General features: G+C 43.1%; 1 protein-coding gene and 1 pseudogene across 3 annotated transcripts in view; one reads left to right on the forward strand and one right to left on the reverse strand.

Moving 5' to 3' along the window:
* Nucleotides 1–1,021: 1,021 nt before the first annotated feature.
* LOC149459374 (uncharacterized) lies at nucleotides 1,022–1,654 on the reverse strand (annotated as a pseudogene).
* A 918-nt stretch (nucleotides 1,655–2,572) lies between these two features.
* NCK2 (NCK adaptor protein 2) overlaps nucleotides 2,573–22,991 on the forward strand; it is a 95,929-nt gene continuing 75,510 nt past the window's right edge. For 2 of the 3 annotated variants that reach the window (XM_089681266.1, XM_089681268.1), the window contains exons 1-2: nucleotides 2,573–2,823; nucleotides 7,600–7,656. The gene's annotated coding sequence lies outside the window, so the exon portion shown is untranslated. The remainder of the gene's footprint in view (nucleotides 2,824–7,599; nucleotides 7,657–22,991) is intronic. The other variant, XM_089681267.1, reaches the window with a different exon arrangement.

Raw genomic sequence — 22,991 nt, forward strand, 5'->3', positions numbered from 1 at the left:
TTATGCTGTACGGCTCATGCATCATGCAGTGCCGTTCCTGCAGAGAACTGTGCCGTGGCCTGATACTCTGGCGTGCATGCTCGGGAGTGACGTCATCATGGCTCAACCAGTCAGACGGCTGGAGCTCACGAACCCGGAAGATCTGGTGAAGATGGAAGCCTCTGCAGCCCTGACAGCATGCCACTGGAGGGCTTTGTTTTAAGGCTAGTATACAATGCATCCTAGCACATTATGACATTACCTTGCAGGGGATTTTTTAATACTTTTTTTTCAAACTGCGGTTTTCTACTGCTTTCATCAGCCACAGAACCTGTGTAATTAATATGTGATCAGTTTTAAAGGAATGAGGTGGCAACCCTAACCGGCGTGCATTTCTACTAGTAACAGACTTCATCACATACAGTCATGGCAAAAATATTGGCACCCCTGCAATTCTGTCAGATAATGCACCACTTCACCCAGAAAATTGTTGCAATTACAAATGTTTAGGCATTCTCTTGTTTGTCTCTTTTGTTTGTATTGTTATGACACAAAAAAGTGGAGAAACAAAAAGCCAAATCTGACACATTCCACGCAAAACCCCAAAAATGGACTGGACAAAATTATTGGCACCCACAATTGAATATTTGGTAGCACACCCCTTGGAAAAAATAACTGAAATCAATGGCTTCTTGTAACCATCCATGAGTTTCTTACACCACTCTACTGGACTTTTGAAGAACTCTTCTTTCACCAATTGTTCCAGGCCTCTCAGATTGGAAGGGTTCCTTTTCCCAACTGCTGTTTTGAGATCTCTCCACAGGTGTTCTATGGGACTGAGATCTGGACTCATTGCTGGCCAGTTCAGTACTCTCCAGCTATTTTAAACCATTTCTGGGTGCTTTTTGACCTCTGCTTTGGGTCATTATCCTGCTGTAAGACCCATGACCTCTAACAGAGACCCAACTTTCTGACAGGGGGCCCTACATTGCACCCCAGAATTCTTTGGTAGTCTTCAGATTTCATAATGCCATGCATATGGTCAAGACATCCAGTGCCTGAAGCAGCAAAGCAGCACCAAGACATCAGTGAACCTCCGCTATGTTTGACTGTAAGGACTGTATTCTTTTCTTTAAAGGCCTCATTGCTATTTCTGAAAACAGTAGAATGATGGGCTTTAGCAAAAAGCTGTAATTTTGTTTTGTCTCTCCACAGCATATTCTCCCAGAAAAGCTTTTGGCTTCCTCAGATAAGTTTTGGCCAAATCCAATCTGGCTTTTTTATGTTTCTGTGTCAGCAGTGGGGTCCTCCTGGGTCTCCTACCATAGCATCCCTTTTCATTCAGAAGGCGACATATAGCGTGAGCTGACACATTTGTACCCTGTGCCTGAAGGTCAGCTTGAATTTGTCTGGAAGTTGATCGAGATTCTTTATCCACCATTATATATATCGACCTTTGTTGCAATCTTTGATCAATTTTTCTCTTTTGTCCATGTCTCGGGAGATTAGCTACAGTGCCATGGCCTGTAAACTTCTTGACAATGTTGCACACAGTGGACACAGGAACATTGAGATCTCTGGAGATGGACTTGTAACCTTGACATTGTCCATGCTTTTCCACAATTTTTGTTCTCAAATCCTCAGACAATTCTTTGTTGCTCTTTCTCTTCTCCATGTGGCACAAAACATAAGGGTTGAGTCAATTTTCCACCATTTTACCTGGTTGTTGGAGTGATTTCTATATTGTCAGTACCTGCTAATTGATACAGATTAGTTTAAATACAAATTACAGGAGCATCACAAACTTGGAATGCAAAAATTTGGAGAAGGTGCCAATAATTTTGTCCAGGCCATTTTTGGGGTTTTGCGTGGAATGTGTCAGATTTGGCTTTTTGTTTCTCCACTTTTTTGTGTCATACCAGTCCAAACAAAAGAAGTAGACATGAGAATGCCAAAACATTTGTAACAGTTTTCTAGTGCATTATCGGACAGAAATACAGGGGTGCCAATAACTTGTGGCAATGACTGTATTTTTTCCCTGGGAAGTGTAAGGTGACAATGGGTTCTAGCAGGGGCGGACTGACAACTCATGGGGCCCCCGGGCAATAGGGGATCATGGGGCCCCTGTGTCCTTGCCCAAACTCAAAAAAGCCTATGAAAAAGGTACCAGGGGCATTTCATGGGGCCCCCTACTGACCCCGGGCCCTCGGGCAGTACCCGAGTTTCCAAATGGTCAGTCTTCCCCTGGTTCTAGTAGTATTTGAATGTTGGAGTCACCACAAAACACGTCAGATGGCCATTTTCACAGCGCTCAGCCTTTATTCCGGCTTATGTGCTTACAGCCGTCATTTTCCTGGAACTTTTTATTGCTTTTGTAATTAGTCTGCTTATTTTTGGACTGTGTGTTCATTTCTGGACGGTTGGCTTCCATTGTTGGGGGGGTAATTGTGTACATAAAAGGTGCCTTCTTTCCTCAGCACGCTCATGTCACCCAGCAAACACCACACAATGCCTTATTATTGTGGAGCACAGCACACTGGACTGGCAGCGGGTCACGTGACACACGGAGTCCCGAAGGAGTACCGCTTGTCAGGTGACGGCTTCGGAAAAGGACGCGGGGGCGCGCTAATGAGTGCACGCGCAGGCGGGAGGTGACAGCCGGTGTACGCGCTGTGTCGGTTGGCCGGGGCCGGAGAGCTTGCTGAAGAGGAGGAGGGCAGGGAGCGCATGCCGAGAGAGTGAGGAGAAAAGTGGGCAGGGACCGACGGGAAGAGTGAAAGAAGGAGCCCAGGCCTGCGTAGCGGGGAGACACAAAACCGAGGCGGCTCGGAGTAGAGCTGTGAGGTGAGTGTTGGATGAAGCCCGTAACGTTCCAGATGTTTCTCCAGGCCAGCCTAGGAAGGGGGAGAGCCCGGACGGCCCTGTGTGAGCGGGGACCCCCAGACCTCTCCATTGGTGTTCCTCTCCCAGCCTTTGTTATACATCTCCCCCCTCCTCCCTGTTCCCGGGCTGTGCTCCATCCCCCTTCCTCTCCTCCCCCGGGGGCTCTCTTCCTGTCATGATCCCCGGGGCTGTCCTCGTGTGACATGGTGTCATTCATCCCGGGGACACACATGTGCTGCTGCCGCCACTGCACTAACTCCGCCGAACTTTTCTCGGTCCTCCTCTGTGATCCCGGTGCAGGTGTGAGGAGGATGCTCGGTGTGCTGTGCTCCTCTCCTCCTCTACTGTGTGCTGCCTGACTCTGCTCTCACTGGACAGACATTCCATTGTTGACATGCTGCATACCTGCCATTCTTTGTCTTCTTTTAATGGGTTGCTAAGCATTCAATACAAACTAGTGTGAGCTTTTATTACTAGGAGTGTATGGATGTGTAACACTGCCAAGATCATCCTCCCTGGAACACAAGATCTTTCCTAGAGCAAGATCATGGTCTTCCCTGACTGCTGGGCTATGTGTGTCAGGTCCTGATCTCTGAACCTGTACAAGGGGACATCTACCTAGGCTGTGCCATTGCTGCAGCTCTTTAACTTTCTGTCCTGATGGGGTTCAGGCATAGAAGACTGAACTCCTGCTATGTGTACTGGTTCTGGGGCGCTGGGTCAGAAAGTAAGCCATTGGATCAGCATGCCCTCCAGATAACAACAGCAGTCATTGACCTTCCTGAAAATCGTTAAAATGATACTAAAAGCGGAGTTCCAGTGAAAACGTAAATAAAGTACACTTCTCCAAAAACTGTAGCTGCTGACTTTTAAAAAAAACAGCCACTCACCTGTCCCTCAATCCCGCGGTGTACTCACAGCAGCACATGCACACCAGCTGTCTTGTGTTCCTGGCGCCGGCAACTTCAGTGTGGGAACCCAGTTGTGACAGCTTGTGGCTTCACAGCCAGGTGCCCACTGCACATGTGGGAGTAGGGCTGTGCTTCCTGATTGGTCTGAATGGTCCCATAGTCTTCTGGGACCTGTCCCAGTAGATTATGGGGAGGGAGGGGGTGAGGTCAACTTCTGATTGCCTAGGTAATTGGAGTTGGTACCTGTCCATTTGGGTACTCACTGCATCTTTCCCCATCTCGCTCCCCAAAGGTGCCATTCCTCAATGGGGAGCAGGGGACCAGTCCTTAAAGTGGACCTTCCTCTTTTGCGTGGAGTGGCTTGTGCACATATAAGTGCATGAAAACTGATGGAAATTGCAGATTTCACTTGCAGAGATATCAGTTTTCATGCATGCTTTTATACACGTTGCATGTGCAGAAAAAATGCACATGATACCAGTGTTGTGGCGTGAATGGGGCACATAGAGAACAATTGATTTTGTTGTGCCCTTGCAGAACGCATGCAGAAAATTTCACATCTCTGCACCATGGTGTGAATAAGCCCTAAAGATAATCTAAGAGCTCATTAACACCATGGCGCAGAACTGGTATCTGCATACTAGTGTTGTGGTTTGAACAGGGGCACATAGAGAACAATGTATTTCATTGTGCCCTTGCAGAACGCGTTCTCTATGTGCCCTGTTTGTACCACAACACTAGTATCATGTGCAGATTTTTTTCTGAGCAGGAATCTGCAATGTGTAAAAAATGTTTGCTCAATCAGTGCTGCTGGCTATAGCCCATGGTGTTGATAAGTGTATTCTGACTGCAGGGAAGCCCCCCGCAGTCAGAATACAATACATGTGTGTATGGAGTAACTGATTTTCTTTTGTTCTACCCTGGGGTTGAGCGAAAAAAAAGTAATGTATGGCCTGCCTTTGGACTTGTTTATACCATTTCCATGGTCTGGCAGCTACAGTTTCCTTGACAGTGTTCTCTGTATAATGCTGCAAAGAACATTGTATGATAGGAGGAGAACCTGCTCACGTGACTTGTCAGTCATGTGCCCAATTTCCTCTCCTTCCAACATATTTTTTACATTTTTGTTAAAATGAATTGGGCTTTGTTGGTTCAGTCCCAAATCGAGCTAAGCAAAAAGCATATTTTTAAAGAAAATGCTTTATTAGTTTTTAGAAAGATTTTTGTCTTTGAAAAGCAGTAGTATGGCCCCAATATAGCTTTATAAGTTGGCCCCTTATGCAGGCCATAGATGGGTCGAAAACAGTCCATTTTTAAAGAAAAAAAACGAAAAATCGGTCATTCAATAGGCCGATGTTGCCACCAACGGTAAAAAATGTCGGTCGATTTTCGTCCCATCTATGGCTGGCATTTAATTACTTCTGTCCCTTGCAGAGAGCTCCACTATTATATTTGACATGAAAAAGTATTGCGGTTGCAACAATGTATCTATTTGTATCCATTTTGGATACAGATGTTTTTATTCGGATACAAATAGATACAATGTTGCAAACGCAAGACTTTTCATATAAAATATAATAACTGACAGGAATTCTTCTTTTTCCTCTTTTTCTTTTTCTTCTTCTGTCTTTTTTTCTTATTTTTCTTCTTCTTGCAGGTCACGGCTCATACGCAGATTTTTTATTGGTAAAACGATCGGCCGATTTGCCCATCATTGCCGGGAAAATCGACCGATCTGCAAAATCGGTCGATTTTTTTTTTTTTTTTTTTTTTTCTCCAACTTTACCGATTAAAAAAAAAAGCGCCAAAACCCTGAAAAACGGCCGACCAATTAACCCATTAACGGTGCGAAAATCGTCCAAATTTTTTTTTTTCGACCGGAAAATCAGCCGATTTTCGACCCGTCTATGGCCTGCATTAGTCTTACATTAATAGAATTCTACAGTCTTACCTATAAAATATTTATATTTAGCCCTTTGTTTAGCTTTACAAAATCTGGCCATAGATGGGTTTTTTTTTTCCTTTTTGTAGTTCAGACAGCGGGGTGAACAACGAAAAACAAACCGATTCCTCTGTCCACACTTGGTGGATATAAGAATATCCCCACTGAGACATTGTATTCTGACAGTGGGACTCTCTGCTGTCAGAGCACATTGATCAGTGGCTGCAGCAGAAACACATAAAAAACACAAGCACTGCGATTTTGATGCGTCTCCACTAATGTAACTTTTGATGAACAGGGACTGCCACACACAGGTCAAAAATTTGGCTGGTCCCTGCTGAACTTGCTGAATTTTGATCAATCTATGGCCAGCTTTTATTTTGTACAAGAATGTCTTTTGTAACTAAGGCCTGGTTCACATCTGTGTGTTTTCCACTGGTGTGTTTTTTGGAACGGGTGAGAGACTTTTTTTTTTTTCTCTGCAGCGGGTTGTGTTTTTGATTCCATAGACTTTAGTGGAAATGCATAAAAAATGCAGTGCTTGTGTTTTTGATGTGTTTTTGCTGGTTTCTCCTTCAAGACAACAGGCACCTCCCAAAAATGCGTGTGAAAAAATGCAAAACACACCCCAAAAATCCATTAACTGCAACCTGAATAGGTGTGAACCAGGCCTAAAAGGTCAGAGGTGACATATCCTGAAAGTTGCTTCTTTGTCAGGTTTCTGAAGTTAGGGCTGGTTCACACTAAAATTGCTCATGAACGTGGTCCACATTCCTGTGCTTTACTCTACAGTGCGATTTGACAGCCCTGTCAACTGGATTGCGCAAAAAGTAGTCCATGTACTGCTTTTAAAAACATCCCACACCAAATCACATGGAACTGTCTGTGTTTGGGGTGCTGTTAACCATGTATTTGCACCCGCAACAGGCATTTTGAATGCAGTGCAGGAAAAACGCACAGAACGTGCCTTTCCCGTACTGCATTCTGGTGCGAATCGGCCCTCAGGCTGTTGTATTCTGTGTTCTGGCTCCTAAGTATCATAAAACAGGGCCATGTAGTTTTTGGTAACTAAAGTATGCTGTCATGTGGTGTTTTTCCGCACACTTCGGAGCTGGTGTGCATTATCTGCATGAGGTCACCTGCCACCCAAACTTTGCATATTCTTTTGTATTTACTGTTTGTCCATAGGCACCATATGTGGTTAGTGGTTTTGTTAATTCCTAGGTGTTTTCAGACATCCACTTGTCACTTACAACAGTATGGTCTGTGGCTCTGCATTGTGATGTTGTTACTGGGTCCTGTGCAAACGAAGTAGAGAGAAAAAGCCCTTTTTGTAGCAATGTGTGCATGTGGTTCTACAGTACAACCCCCAATTCCAACAAAATTGTAAAAATCTACATAAAAACAATGCAATGATTTGCAAATCTCATAAACCCATAGTTTATTCACAGTAGAAAACATATCAAATGTTTAAACTGAGAAAATATCATTTTAGGGAAAAAAAATTATTGAAACGGATGGTGGCAACACATCTCAAAATAGTTGACAGGGCAACAAAAGCTGGCAAAGTAAGTGGTACTAACAAGGGAGAGCTGAAAGAACATTTTGCAACTAATTAAGTTAATTGGCAACAGGTCAGTAACCTGATTGGACATAAAAAGAGCATCTTGGAAAATCAGGGGCCCAGGACTGTTGTGTAGTTAGAATCTTCTATCGGGCAAGAATGGGATGTCTCCCAAAACTCTAGCAATATGGCCCTGTCCAAACTTTTTTCAGATGTGCTGCTGCCATTAATTTCAGAATGACCGTATTTTTTTCTTAAATATGCTACATTCTCTCAGTTTAAACAATTGATATGTTTTCTATTTTCTTCTGTGAATATAGGGTTGTACATGCACTGTACCACAATATATGTAAAGCTGGAACCAGAACTTGGATCAGGTAAAGAAAGCCTTAATTAGAATGATTTTTGCTTGCAAAATAGTTTGGTTATTTCTTTCACAATTTCTTAGTGTTTTTTGTTCATTCCCTTTCTCATTTTATGTGTTTTCTTTTTTTTTTTCTTTCTTCTTCCTTTTGATGTTTTTTTAATGGAGGTTGTGGGCAACTAGTTGTTGAGAATTGCAGTTTCAGCTTAAAGGATAAGTTCACCTTTTTGACCAAAAATAATAAATGCACATTTTTTGCAGGTAAACCCTTGCACCAGCAATCAGCAGATCTCTGGTGTCATGCAGGTCTTCTGCAGATCTGTCAGTATATCTGCTTGTCCGTACGGGATGTACAGGCAAGCAGATATACTGATAGAATGAATGAACTACCACAGTGCTCCATAGTGCTGTGGTAGTTCATTGAGAACTACATACCTAATTGGCTGTTTTTAAAAAGTGACAGTTTGCCTGGGGAGCTTTTCCCCGTATTTCTGTCCATGGGGGTAGGGGGGAGGGTTGGTGCAGTGGCCACAGCATTGGGAACAATATATTGCATGTTCCACCCTAAAAAATGGCAGGGGCTAGAAGCAGACAGCTAGCAGTACCACTGTGCTGGTAGGCATGCAGGTATTTTGGGAGAGCTGTATCTTAGAAATGCGTGCGTGCACAGAGGAAAGGGCAATTGACATAATATATTTGCCTACTGCAGGCCTAACTTCCTGGGGTTCTCCTTTGAACCATAGCATCTTTCTTGAACTGATTGGACTCAAAACGTTTGGATAAACAACTACACTCACCGGCCACTTTATTAGGGACACCTTGCTAGTACCGGGTTGCCCACTTTTGCCTTCAGAACTGCCTTAATTCTTTTTGTTGCATAGATTCAATTAAGTTTTGGAAACATTCCTCAGATTTTGGTCCATATTGACATGATAGCATCATGCAGTGGCTGCAGATTTGTAGACTGCACATCGCTGATGTGAATCTCCTGTTCCACTACATCCCAAAGGTGCTCTATTGGATTGAGATCTGGTGAATGTTGAGGTCATTGGAGTACAGTGAACTCATTGTCATGTTCAAGAAACTAGTTTAAGATGATTTGAGCTTTGTGACATGGTACATTATCCTGCTGGAAGTAGTCATCAGAAGATGGGTACACTGTGGTCATAAAGGGATGGACATGGTCGGCAACATTACTCAGGTAGGCCATGGCATTAAAACTATGCTCAGTTGGTACTAAGGGGCCCAAAGTGTGCTAAGAAAATATCCACCACACCAATAGCCTGAATCATTGATACAAGGCAGGATGGATCCATGCTTTCATGTTTACGCCAATTCTGATTCTACCATCTGAATGTCACAACTAAAATCGAGATTCAGAAAGGGGTGTGAAAATGATTTAAATCTACTTGTCCTTCATGTCAATCTACATGTCCTTACTAAAAAAAAAAAAAATTGCCAGGACAGAAAATATGATGGGTTGATGGTTTGTGGGGTTTTTTTTGTTAGGCAGAGGTGCTTTTAGGATTCTGGGGCTTTATGGCTACTTTAAACGTTTTTTAATTTTTTGCTAGAAAAAGTGGAGGCCCTAGAGAATAAATAGGTGGGTGTTGCAAACTTTGTCACTAGGTGTTTCCACAGCGGTTTTTCAAATGCAGCTTTTTTTTTAAATTAAAATACATTTATTGAATTTTAAAGCAAAGAAAATACACACAATTTTTTTTGTAAAATATAGAAGATAATGTTACGCAGAGCAAATAGATACCAAACATGTCACAATTTAAAATTGCACACGCTTGTTCAATGGCAACAAACAACGTACATTTTTTTCTATCCATAGGCGACGCTGTAAAAGCCTTTATATGTTACCGCTTTGGATTTACCCAGGAGGTCTGGTGCTAGATTTACTGTCCACGATCTGATGTTCGCAGTGATGTGTGTGGGACGATCGCTGTTTGCGTGCCTGCAGGACCAACGCGTGCGTTTGCCTTTGTGTGTTAGGATGTGGGTTCTTTACTTTTTTTTTTTTGTAATTATTTTTATACTGTCACTTTAATTTTTTTTTTTTTTTTTGCACTTTTACTGCTGTCACAAGGAACATAAGCGTCCTTTGTGACAGCAATAGGCAGTAACAGGTACACTTTTATGGAGAGATCTGGGGTCAAGAAGACCCCAGATCCCTTCTCTTCCCTTTAACAAATTTGATCACAACAAAATCGGTGTAATCAAATGTTTTTTACATGTTTAGAATGGCGCCATTTACAACCGGGAAGCGATTTATGATCATTAATTCCCGTTTCCAATATCAAAGGTGTACAGAGCAGATCTGGTCTTTCTTCGCCTCTATGATCAGTCTGCAGAAGCGCTTTTTTTTTTTTTTGTAGTATACACTATAGGACTGTAAAAGAGCTGGGACATCTTTGGATGGTCCAAGGAGGGAGTGCCTGTAGGGCAGTGGATGGAGTCAGAGCAGGGGACGGTGCCAGTAGGGCAGTGGACTGTGTCGGTAGGACAAGAATGTGGCCCATTCAAGTGAACGGGGGCTTCCCGCATTCACTTCCTGTCCCATGTGCAGTGCATGCAGTTGCAGGGTGCTGCTGTGGGGTGTAAACAGTTGGTGAGGAATTGACATAACACCTCCTCACTGCCTGTCAAGTGTCCTCTGAAGAACAATCTGAATGTGGATTTCTCTTCAGAGGGCACCATAGGTAAATGTGCCCTAAGGCTGTTCAGCTATTCCAGTATTTTCTGTGCAATCAGCAGGGAACTGGGGACAGGAACATAATTACTGCTGAGTAGCCTCTTGTATGCCGAAATTATAAAAAAACTTCTGCTGTGTTGGGGCCAGGGGATAGAACATAACTATTTAACCCCTGGGCTCAAGTGCTTACCTCTTGTAGTTCTCTGCACCGTTCCATGTTTATCAAGCACCAACGGTCTCATGTTTATGCAGCGGTTCTTGATCTCCACTAATCCTTATTCAGCAATTCCCACAATTACACTAGAGCCCTGACCTTCACTGCTAAACCAATCTGCTGGGGCGTGTAATTTCTGGGAACCTCAGCACAAGGATTACTCCACCTGTGCCCGAAAATCTACAAATTGTCCTGGCGGAGTAATCCTTGTGCCTCGGTTCTCGACAATTACCTGCCCCAGCGGATTTCTATAGAAGCGAAGGTTGGGACTGCTGCACAAGGATTAGACGGCTGTGTTTTGATAAACGTGTCTTGTTCTTCCCCCGGTCCCGAGCTGAGCAGATAGAGCCCAAGCCCACAGTCCCTAGATGGGACAGCTCGCAGATGACGGCAGGAGGGGGGTTGCACCGACTCTAGACCCAGCAGGGCTTAATGTGGGGAAAAAAAAAAAAAAGAAAACCTCTTGCCCAGTACCCGGAACTGCATGTCCCGAGCGTTGGGCGATAGGAATTAAACATCCCTGTCAGACCAAGCAACGTTTTTCCAATCTTCTATTGTCCAATTTTGGTGAACCTGTGCAAATTGTAGCACCCGGTGTGGTCTTCTGCTGCTGTAGCCCATCTGCTTCAAGGTTCGACATGTGCATTCAGAGATGGTATTCTGCATACCTTGGTAGTTGTGAGTGATTATTTGAGTTACTGTTGCCTTTCTAGCATCTTGAACCAATCCATCCATTCTCCTCTGACATTCAACAATTTTCTCCACACCACTGCCGCTTGCTGGATATTTTCTCTTTTTCGGAACATTCGCTGTAAGCCATAGAGAATACTGTGCATGAAAATCCCAGTAGATCAGCAGTTTTAAAATACTCTGGCACCAACAATCATTCCACATTCAAAGTTACTTAAATTCCCTTTCTTCCCCATTCTGATGCTCAGTTTGAACTTCAGAAAGTTGTCTTCACCATGTCTACATTCCTAAATACATTAAGTTGCTGCTATGTGATTGGCTGATTAGTAATTTATTAAAGAGGCCGGTGAGTGTGTGTCAGCAACTAAAATAGCATTAAATAACATTTGGTGTTATTGAACACATTGTTGCCTTATTAACGGGAACTTGGCATGCTTACATATAAATTATACTAAGTATCTAAAACATCACACTCAGATAACATTGTAAAATCTTACTTCAGCTTATAGGGTAACGTTGTTAGGTAACGGATACGTTCACCTTTTGCCCAAAAATAATAAATGCACATTTTTTTTCAGGTAAAAAAAATGTGCTTTTATTATTTTTGGCTGCAGAAGCCTGTAAAGCATTGCACCAGCAATCAGTAGATCACTGGTGCCAGGCAGGTCTCCTGCAGACTTGTCAGTATATGTTACCACCTGTACAGGTGGTGACTGCAGCATTGGTAAAATGTTACATGTTCCACTCTAAAATCGGGTTGAACATGTAACATGGTCCCAAAGGTGAACTTTTATGCTTTAACAACTGTAACAAGATGTTCATCACAAATGCCACCTTTTCATTGCCGCCTTGAAAATGCCATTGGCTTAACGTAGAGGACAGCTATCACACTTAGTATGGGCATACTAGATTGAGATACAAGGGGTAGCTGTAGACGGCCTGCAACTACATGGCTTTGACACTCCAGGAATTATTGGTTTAATGTGAAATAAGCAAACTCCTTATTCTGTATAGATGTTTGTATCAATGGGGACTAGTTTAAGTGGAGCCATCATTAGCTGATATTGTAAAATATTTGGTATGTTTTTTTTTTTTTGAAGTGTGCCCTTGCCTGGTCGTATTGGTGCTATAGATGCATTGTCATACTCAGTAAAAATTGTCAGGTAGACTTGTGTAGTGAAAGACTGCACCTCCCATGTATATTATGAACACTATAGATACAAGGTAACAAGTGCTCATTATTATTCATTAATGCATGCACTACCTTATTATCATTTTCAGTGCGTAGATTGGTTGCATTACTGGCAAAACTAGCATGATGTACAGGTGCCCTAAACCTCATATTAACCAGGTCCATTTAGGAGTACCTAATGGAAGCTGCCATGGAAAACTGCTTGGGATAATAGTACTTTCACAACTTGGTGTTTGCTTTCAAATAATGAACATTTGCTATGTTTTATAAGGAACATCTAGAACGTTAAAATTGTACTTTTTTTTTTTTTTTTGGTCACAAATTCCTACTGACATGATTGAGCACTTCAGTTTCATAGTTGTGTATTTGTAGTGTGAGAAGGTATTGAGCGGTAATGTGATTACTGTACCGCTCACTGCTGTAGAGCAAACTGTATCCAATGACTTGCAGTGGAAGGATTTCCCTGCTTCCTTTATTTTGTGGATCTGTGAATTCCATAATCCTCCTCTGGGATGGTTGTCTAGAGAGATGACTCTGAGCATCTACAGGAAACATGACTAGATTTCCCAAATCATCTTCCAGGGCAGCATATGATACAGGCACCTCCTCCAACAGGAACTGGAAACACAACACCAAATACACTTTAAAAGTAAGTCCTGCTGCTTAACTGATCACTTTTTGTGTTTCTTCAGGCTGGAGGAGATACATCACCTGGGAGAGGGAGGCCTTTGTTTCTTTGACTTTTCTTTTCTTCCATCTACTTCTTTGCCTATTTGGCTGCCTGGTACCAGCTGTTAGGGTACTCTGTGAGGTTGCCAACACTATGGGATAGAGGTGGTTTGACTCCCTTTCTCCTTCTGTGCTTGATGACAGCTGTGTCTGGAAGTGGCACACCCCATTGACAGATCAGCATGGGTTCCCAGTCTGGGTGTCAAGGTGTGTGTGCTGTAAGGCACTTTGGGGTTGGTGCTCACGCAGTAGTGGTGTTGGTATTTGACCTGGCTGTGTTCCTGTTTGACCAGATGCTGCAGGGTCTTTAATCCCTGGTAGGGTGAAGACATTTCAAGGCATCGGAGGCTGTGGTTCCAAGCCTCATTCTCTGGGAAGGGGTAAGGACAACTGGTGCCTTAATGAAGGTTTCTTCCAGCAATGGATGTCAGGGTACTGCAGGTGGAAGAGCTAATACTGCATTTTAGATTCCTCAATGCAGACTGCAGCTCAGGCAGATACAGGTGTCCTTAGCACCAGCAGGTAACAGGCAAGTTGGAGGTTGGTGCACCTACTTGCTCTCACCTGTGGCTTTTTTTCCTAAATTTTCTCTTAGCCTGTAATCTGTCACCTGGGGCCCCTTGATATTGGGCTTAATGTGGCAGGGCACTGTTGAGCTCTTCTATTTAGGGCTTCTTAGAGGGAGTTTGGGGGTCCTGAGTGTTTTCCTTGCTTCACTGGTTAACTCCTGAGAGAGGAGGAGGTATCTGCCAGTGCTTCTTAAAACCTCCTTTATACTGAAAGGGGAGTTGGCCTCCACCTTTTAGGTAAATATGAGACCTCTGCTCAAGGTGACCAATGTCGAGATCCCTGACTCCTGTGCTTTCAGCTCTGGAGTTTCCTCAGAAAATGGATCTTGTGGGTGATATACTAGCCCCACTACTTTTTAGCTGGATCCATTTAGTAGGTCTAGTGAGAGGAAACTTCCTTTACTTTAATGGTTGAGGAGGAGGAGTCTTCTGTGAGTATAATTGCTAATTTCTCATCAGTAGGGGAATACAATAGAATAAATCCTCAAGGTTAAATGTCTTCAGAAGATGTGGATGCCCTTTAAAGGGCAATTAGGCCTTTGACATTGAAGGGAAAGTATGTGTTTTTGCATATTGGCATGTGTCAGAGTTTAAAGCTGGCTACACACTGGCCACAAATTAACCGGTTCATTGCTGTCAAAATTCAATAGAATCCACCTGGCTTGAACGAAAAAACTTTCAGTATGTACCCAGCTTTAGAATAAAAGGTCTTCTAGTCAACTCAAGGCTCACAGATTACAATAATCTTAGTTTTCTGTTAGCCGTTACCTGGGAGTGGCTCCCTCAGGAGTGTTTGGCTTGCCTTCATACACATGGTAAATTTGCAGACTGGTATGCCCTGTACATAGAGGCTGAATACCATCTGAAATCAGTCATCACTGTAAAAACTGCCCGACTTTCAGCCTGTGTGTACAGTTGCTTGTCTGAGAAAAGCAGATCTCGCAACTGGCCAACATTTGATCTGTGCCTATTACTATCACAGGGGATATTTTCATTCCCTGTGATAACAATAAAAGTGATTGAAAAAAAAATGAAAGGGACAGTGTAGAAATAATAATAAAAAAAAAAATTCATGCCTATACTCGCATGTAAAGGCAAACGCAAGGGGCAGTATGTAACCAGAGATTGCACCATACATGTGAGGTATCACCGCGAATGTAAGATTGAGGGTAGTAATTCTAGCACTTTACTTTCTGTGTAAATCTAAAGTGGTGACCTGTAAAGGCTTTTAGAGCATTGCCTATGGATATTAAAAATGTACGTAATTTGTTGTGAGTTTGCACAATTTTAAAGCATGTTTGGTCCTTTTACTTGGCGTAACATCATCATTTATACTTTATCAAACATTTGGGCAATATGTGGTTTTGTGCATTAAAATTCTAAAAAGTGTATTTTAAAATTTTGCATTTGAAAAATTGCTGCGCAAATACTGTGTGACATAAAAACATTTCAACATCCACCGTTTTAGTCTCTAGGGCCTCCTGCTTTAAAAAAAAAAAATGTTTGGGGTTCAAAGTAATGTTCTAGCCAAAAAAAAAAGTTTTCAAGTAAACAAAGTGCCAGAAAAGGGTTGGTGTTCAAGTGGTTAGAAAAGTGGGTGATGTCTGGCATAAGCTTCAAATGTTGGCCCTGAACTGCTAGGATGGTAGAAGCACCCCCCCAATGACCCCTTTTTGGAAAGCAGACACTCCCAAAGTATTTGCTAGAGGCATGGTGAGTATTTTGCAGATCTCAAAATACAAGTTTTTGAAAAACAGAGAATGAAAATGTATTGTTGTCTTTTTCAACACCGTGACAAAAATATCTGCAAAATACTCGCCATGCCTTTTATCAAATTCCTTGGGGTGTCTGCTTTCCAAAAAGGGGTTGTGTGTGTGTGTGTGGGGGGGGGGGGGGGTTGCACTTTCCTTTCATTTTAGGGCCTCCGAAATTGTGATAGGTAGTGAGGAAGTGATATGAGGAAATATGCCCTTTTGGAGAAGGAGCACAATGTGTTTTGGGGTGGTATTCCACATATACACATGGCATGCATGAGCATTATATCATTTAAATAACAACTTTGTGTGGAAAAAAGTAATTTTCCATCAATTTGTGGCAAAAAATAAAATGTTCCATGGACCCAACATGCCTCTCAGCAAATTTTTGGGGGTTTTTATACTACCCTGGCATTTTAGCACCTCAAGAAATGTGATAGGCAGTCAGAAAGTAAAAGCTGTGTAAATTCCAAAATAAATACCATAGTTTGTAGACACTAACATTTTCACACAAACCAATTTAATATACATGTATTGGGATTTTTTTTTTTTTTATATATACCAAAGACTTGTAGCAGAATGCATTTTGGCCTAAATTTATGACTAACGTTGAGTTTGCTATATATTTTTTATAACCAAAAAGTATTTTTTTTCTCCTAAATTTATGGTCTTTTTTTCATTTATTTTACAAAAAAAAAATACAATTGGTGATCAGATACCAGCAAAATAAAGCACTATTTGTGTGCAAAAAAGGGGCATAAATTTCATTTAGGTACAGCATTGCATGACTGCGCAATTACCAGATGAAATAGCACAGTGCAGAATAGCAAAAAATGGCCTGTTCATTAAGGGGGTAAATATTCCGGAGGGCAAGTGGTTAAGCTCCACGTTTTAGAGGCAGATAAAAACACTTCTGTTTTGTGTTTTTGAGCACCTTTTTCTGGCAGAAAAAAAGATAAAACGCTAGTACAAAAAACACTTGAAATTAACGTTTTTGTCTTTTGTTTTTTTATTTCTGCCCAAAGCACATTTTCTTAAGCCAGTGTGCATGGAGCCTAAAAACCTTTATGTAATGTCTTCTACTGATGCAGCACTTGTTTTGTTCTACTGCTGCAGCCAGTTAAGCTATAAGCCGTTGGCAGGACATGTCTGATACTAATGCACTTTGTGTGTTCTCCATCGTATACCACAGTGTTAACCTCTTTCATGACTTCCTGTCTATATGTTGGGATACTACGTGTTTGTGGAGGTTTTAGACATTTATGTAATGTACAGCATGGCAAAATTTGTCTTGGAGAGGGGTGCAGCCAGTTAATGTTTTCAACATCAGAACCTTTACAGGGCAAGTGTGGTTCTTGTGCACTTTTGGTGGTGTTCATCCTCGACCACTTTTTTTCGACCTCTACATGACTTCTTTTGTTTATGTCTTTTTTACTGCAAAGGTTTACAACATTTATGTAGATAATATCTTGTGCATGTGCTGTAGCAGGGGTAGGCAAGAGGTGGAGATCTACCTGAACAACATGGGAGCAGCCAAAGATCACCAAAAACATTGTTGCCTCCTCCCACCTGATTTAAAACTCTAATTGCCGTGCTAGTGTGTCGTAATTGTGTGCATTGCATAGCAATCATGGGTTTAAATTAGGTGTCGAGGAGGCAACATATTGCTTCCTCACCACGTGTCAAACACACTCTGATTGCTTTTCAGAGGAGCAGTGCAGTGCCTGTTGCACTTGTGAATGAGCTTTTAGTTGCATTGAGCAGCAGCACCCTTAATCACGGTTTTACCCCTATCCCTACCCCCTATAGCTGCTGAGGCAGCAGTTAAAGGTGTACACATGCCTCAGCAGAAATTAACCCCTCTGTTTTTGGTGGGTGCTACTGCCTGCCAATCAAGACCCATGCAGGCAAATAAGGCCCTGCAGCTGCATGCTTCTGTTGGGGTTCAAGGGGTTAAAGCAGGTGGTAAGAAAGCAACACAATGCTGCCTGCTCTAACCCCTTGTTTGTTGTACTGACACTACAGCTAAAGGGGTTGCGGTTGGTGCAGGGGTGGTAAAAATGCGTCTTAAATGTAAATGAACCCTAAATGTTCTGAACCCCCTAAAAGACTGCTTTCACAATCGTGTGCTGTGGTTTGCCTGCACCATGGGTGCAGCGCAGTGCATCTGTGACATTTCTGGATTAGCTGTGCTTTCTTTGCCATTGACTTTTATTATATCGTGCAGTTGTGGTGCCCTTTCTGAATGCGTACTAAAACTCCTGCATTCAGGAGTTTGGGTACACTTTCAGAAAGTGCACCAAACCCACTATGGCTAAGCACAGCTAACTCGCAGGAAAGCTGCAGGTACGCTGCACTGCACAGGCGGTGTGGGTAAACTGCAGCGCATCAGTGTGAAAGGAGCCCTACACTATTATGGCCAGTGTATTGCTTCACACTGACCTGCAGATCTCTATTTTCCTGCTGCTGGCACCACTCTGGAGACCGCTAGCCGGGATAAGAGGTGAAGTGCAGTTGGTATGGCTCCGGATGGGACAGAAGCTGGCACTAGAAGAGGTATTATTATTATTATTATACAGGATTTATATAGCACCAACAGTTTGCTCAGCACTTTACAATATAACAGGAGACAATACAGCAACAATACCGTTCAATACAAGAGGGTTAGGAGGGCCCTGCTCCTTGGAGCTTACAATCTAGGAGGGAGGGGCTAGTGGTACAAAAGGTAGTAACTGTGGGGGATGGACTGGTAGGAGGAGTAGATGATTCCATTATTAGCTGACGGCAGAATAGGCTTACCTGAAGAGAGAGGTTTTCAGAGATCGCCTAAAAGTGAGCAGAGTAGGCGATCGTCTGATAAATTGGGGTAGAGAGTTCCAGAGGATGGGGGAAGCTCTGGAGACTAGCAAGGAAGGAGGACACAAGGGAGCTAGAGAGCAGGAGGTCGTGCGAGGAGCGAAGAGGATGGTTTGGGTGATATTTGGAGACAAGATTGGTGATGTATTTTGGGGCAGAGTTTTATAAATGGCTTTATATGTTATTGTTAATGTTTTGAATTTTATCCATTGGGGAACGGGAAGCCAGTGGAGGGAATGGCAGAGAGGGGTGGCAGATACAGAACGGTTAGTAAGTTGGATGAGTCTGACAGCAGCATTCATGATAGACTGAAGAGGGGATAGCCTGCGATAAGGTAGGCCAATGAGGAGGGAGTTACAATAGTCAAGGCGTGCGATAACCAGGGAGTGAATAAGTTGCTTAGTAGTTTCCGAGGTTAAGAACGAGCATATCTTGGAGATGTTGTGGAGGTGAAGTCTACAAGATTTGGACAGAGATTGGATTTGGGGCTGATAGGACAGGTGGGAGTCTACGATTACACCTAGCACCCTGGCATGAGGGGAGGAACTGATGGTGGTGTTATTGATCTTGATGGAGAAGTCAAGGGAGGGGGCACGGGTTGGAGGGAATACTAAGTGCTCAGTTTTGGAAAGATTGAGTTTGAGGAAGTGGAGTGACATCCACTCATCGATATGTCGCTTAGTAGGTTAGTAATGCGAGAGGAGACTGAAGGGGTGAGGTGAGGAGTAAAAAGATAGATTTGTGTGCCATCAGCATAGAGATGGTACTTAAAGCCATGGGAGTTTATCAAGTGACCAAGGGAGGAGGTGTAGATGGAGAAGAGTAGGGGTCCAAGGACAGAACCTTGAGGGACCCCTACAGAAAGAGGGAGTGGAGAGAAGGAGCAGGAGTTATAGGTAACGTTGAAGGAGTGCTGCGATAGGTAGGAGGAGAACCAGGAGAGAGCAGAGTCTCAGAGGTCAAGAGAGTAGAGTTATTTGAGGAGGAGGGGATGGTCAACAGTATGAAAAGCTGTTGGGAGAGATTGAAGATGTGAGGGGGCATAGGATGGAAGAAGAGGGTGACCGTAGTAGTTGTGAGGGGACAGGATCCAGGGGGCAGGTAGTAAGACGGGCTTCTGAGAAAACCTTAGTGACCTCTTCGGTAGTAGCAAGGTCAAAAGAGTAAAGTGTTGAGGGAGGTTTAGTATAAGGTAGGCTAAGTGGGATAGATGTCTGTGCGGTGGAGATGCCCCTACGAAATGCATCAATCTTGTTTTTGAAATGATTTGCAATCTCGTAAGCAGTGAACGAGGTACTGGGTGAAGGTGGAGAAAGTAGAGTTAAAAGTGGAGAAGAGATGACGAGGACTGGATGACCAGCTATTGATGAGAGTGACAAAGTAGGCTTGTTTGGCAGCATGGAGGGAGGAATTGTATGTTAAGAAAGCAGATTTATATAGGGTGAAAGCTTGGTGAGATTTGGTTTTACGCCACAATCGGTCCAGCGCATGTCTACGTCATTTAAGATTTCTGGTGTCGTCAATCTGCCAAGGTTGTAATGGTCGGGGCCTGATGTTTCGTGTTGTTAGAGGAGCAAGTGAGTCTAGTGTGGATGAAAGCAAACTGTTGTAGACAGCAGTGGGCAGGACAGGGGAGAAATTCTGTCATAGAGGCGGTCAGTTGCAGAGTGGAAAGGAGCAGGGTTCAAGTTGTGGAGGTTTCTGCGGGTAATTGTTTGCTGCCTGGAGGGATAGGTGTTTGAAGATGAGGACACTGTGAAGGTGATGAGGTTGTGATCAGAGAGAGGAAAGGGGGTGTTTGTGAGGTTGTAGGGAGTGCAACGATGGGAGAAAACAAGTTCTAATGTATTCCCATCAGAGTGAGTGGAGGACTCTGTCCATTGTGTTAAGGCAAAAGATGAGGTTAGGTTGAAGAGTTGGGATGTAGCCGGGTTGTTCACATTAATGGGGATATTAAAATCTCCAAGAATGATAGTGGGCAGTTCAGAGGAGAGAAAGTAGGGTATCCAGGCGGAGAAATGATCAAGAAAGCTGGACACTGGTCCAGGAGGCCGATAGATCACTGCAATCCTCAAAGAAATGGGAGAAAATAGCCGAATGCAGTGAGTCTTGAAAGAAGAGAAGGCTAGAGAGGGAGGGTTAGGGAGGACTTGAAAGGTGCTCAGTGGGGATAGAAGCAAACCAACCCCACCACCTTTCCGACCACTGGGTCTGGGTGTGTGGGTCCAGAGGAGGCCTCCATAGGAAAGTGCTGCGGGAGAAGAGGAATCTGCTGCTTGAAGCCAGGTTTCTGTAATTGCTAGTAGGTTAAGGGAGTGGGAGACAAAAAGGTCATGGACAGAGGTGAGCTTATTACAGACAGAGCGGGCATTCCAGAGCACACATGAAAAAGGGAGGGTGGTTTTTGGGAGAATCGGGACTGATATTAAATTGAGCGGATTGAGGCTTTTCCTGGAGGAAAGAGGGTCCCTGGTGTGGGGGTGAGATAGTGGAGGACCAGGGTTTGGGGCGATATCCCCAGAGGTTAGGAGAAGGAGGGTGAGGAAAGTAAGGTGGGAGCGGGATGTATACAAGTGTACATGCCGTCCAGTTCTGGTGTTTGGGTCAGCAGGTGAGTAAAATATCAGCAGGAGGTGATGAGAGCAGTAGTAGGGAGATGGTAGCAGTGAGGGTGAGATTTATAAGCTTTGAGGTGGAGCAGAGGGGTAAAGAGATGAGATTTTGGGAACACAGGATAGTAACATGAAAAGGAGGAGTAGAGGTGGCATATTAAAAGGTACATGGAGTGGGACTCAGACTTGTAGGAGATGTTTCTTAAGGTGATTGCAGTCCATCCAGCGTGCAGTAGAGTTCTCTGTTATTTCTTCCTGCTGCTCGAGTTATCCTGCTTTGGTTAAACTACTGTGTTCAACTGCATCTTCACACTACAGCATAAACCACACTCACGCAGAGAACTGCACCTCGTCTGACTGTGCCCCCCCGTCTGTGACCTCCCCCATGAGCTGGTCTAAAATTATAGGGAGATGGTCAAATGAGCAACTCTTCTCCACCCCAATTAGGAACTGGTAAGGATCACATGAATTGGGGGGATGTTTCTCAAAGACAGACCAGACACAGGCCAGAGTCATACAAGAAGTGCAATAGGAGGTGAGAATCAATCACCACAAACAGACCAAAGGATATACACTAAGAGTTTTGCAGATAGTCTATGCATTGCTGAAGTTACAGTTTAGAGTGGAGATGAGAGTAGCAATTTAACTGTGAAAAAGCGAGGCATCAGCTTATGCGGCTCTTGCTCCCTACTAATGTAACCATTAACAACAAACCTTTAACCACTGTGCAGGGGCTGGTGGCCATTTATAAATGGCCTCCCCGCTCTCTGTTGTGTGCGCTCACTGGGAGCGTGCAGCACCGCGATCCGGTGCCCGCTGTGTCCTCCAGACACAGTGGAACACCGATCGTTTGACGGGACCTCTGTGTGAGGTCCCGATCATGTGATCACTGATTGGCCAATGAGTGATCACATGAAGAGTAGCAAGCAAGATGTCACTTGTGACATCAGATTTCACACGTAGTAAGCAATGAATGATCAGAGGTCACATGGTACAAGGCTATTCACAACAGCCTTGTACCATGTGACAAGCTGTGACCAATCACTGCTCACACAGTATTTCTCAATGGCTGCAAGAATGCAGCCAGAGAGGAGAAATTATTGCTTTTACAGCCTTTATGGGTGTAAAAGCAATCCGTGTAAAAAAAAAAAAAAAAAAAAAAAAAACCCCACAAGTAGTACAGTGTCACTATATTGACACTTTACTGCTAGGGTGACAGTATGTAAAAAACAAAACAAAAAACCCATAAATAATATAAAAAAATAAAATCACTTTTTTTTCAAAATGTTTGGACTTTTTCATTTATGTAGCAAATGGTGAATAAGTACCACCAAAACAAAGTTTTATTTGTCTCAAAAAAAGCTAAAAAATTCATATGGGTACAGTGTTGCATGACCGTGCAATTATCATTCAAATTGTGATAGCGTTGAAAGCTGAAAATTGGCCTGGACAGGAAGGGGGTAAAAGTGTCCAGACTTGAAGTGGTTGCTTTACTCTAAATACAAGCAGTTACATTGTGTGTTGCATATGGAGCAGTACACTGACTTATCGGGAAGAAAAGACTGAACTGGACAAGTGTATGTGTGTTATTTATTACCTTGCTTGATGCAGTTAATTCCTGAAAAGCCTCGACCAGCAATGATTGCAGGTAGTTGATTGATAGAAATAAGGTTGTCCCCAATCTTTAATATCAAATAATTTGAAGATTCTAATGAAGATACTAATGCAGTAAAAGCTTATTTTTATTCCTTCAGCATTAGAGTATTTTTACTATATGGTTTTCACCCAGGATTCACACTTTTTTTTTTTCCTTTTTTGCTTGATCTAATTAGAAAAATGTGTGAATCTAGAGTGAAAACATTTATAAATAGACCCGTAAGAGAATCAGCTTGCAACCCTGTTATGTATACTTTAGTAGGTTGAGCTTATTATGAAGGATTACTGCACCGAGTGTTTATTCTTGGCTGAAACACTTGCATAGTGTCTTAACGTCTGAGAAAATAGCTAGATATGCAGTGTTAATGACACAAA

The sequence above is a fragment of the Staurois parvus genome, unplaced genomic scaffold (genome assembly GCF_062004578.1).
Source record: "Staurois parvus isolate SC_StPar_1 unplaced genomic scaffold, SC_StPar_1.0 ptg000262l, whole genome shotgun sequence".
NCBI classification, from domain to species: Eukaryota; Metazoa; Chordata; class Amphibia; order Anura; family Ranidae; genus Staurois; species Staurois parvus.